Here is a 725-nt window from a genome sequence, read left to right on the forward strand (position 1 = left end):
CATTAAAGGCAGTTGATTGTAAGAATCGTATGCATAAAAATAATAATGTAATTGTGGCATGCCATCTGAAGTTGTTGCCTTAGCTCTTGCCTAATTTTATGCACTCTTTACAATAGTTAAGTAATTAAAATTGATACATTTACATAACCAGTCATTCAACAAAGAAGTTTATTCAGACTAAAAAAAATATTTCCTTTATTAAGGCTGGTTTCTATGAATACAGTACACATCAGAATTAATAAACAATGAAATTTCTACACACACACATCAATTTGTGTAAAGTCCCAAGTACAGTGACGTACTTGTACACAGTGATTACAGTACAATGTGGCATACATGCCTTGATGTTTAGAGCAAACTGAGTGGAGTTGCCTCTAATGGATGTTTTATGCTGTCTATGTGTGTTCTCTGTTCTAAACATATAACTTTATATAGTGATTTCTGCCCTAATTTCACAAAATAGTGCTGCTCTTGCTCTGCACAAATCGTGTTTAAAACAGATGTTACAACATTCCTAGTACAGGTATCTATTTTGTATGTTCGGTTTTCAATTGCTTGAAGAGCTGATTTCAGTTCCATAAAATTATTCCTCCAGTATTTTTGTGTGTTCAAGGCAAGTTTTAGCACAACTAATTCTGTATGTATAGAGCTAAGCCAATTTGATTTTAAAATTCAACAGTGTTTTAGCATTTACGGCTGTGGTAGGTAGGCAGTTCCATGGGTTT

Source organism: Procambarus clarkii, chromosome 91 (genome assembly GCF_040958095.1).
Source record: "Procambarus clarkii isolate CNS0578487 chromosome 91, FALCON_Pclarkii_2.0, whole genome shotgun sequence".
NCBI lineage: Eukaryota > Metazoa > Arthropoda > Malacostraca > Decapoda > Cambaridae > Procambarus > Procambarus clarkii.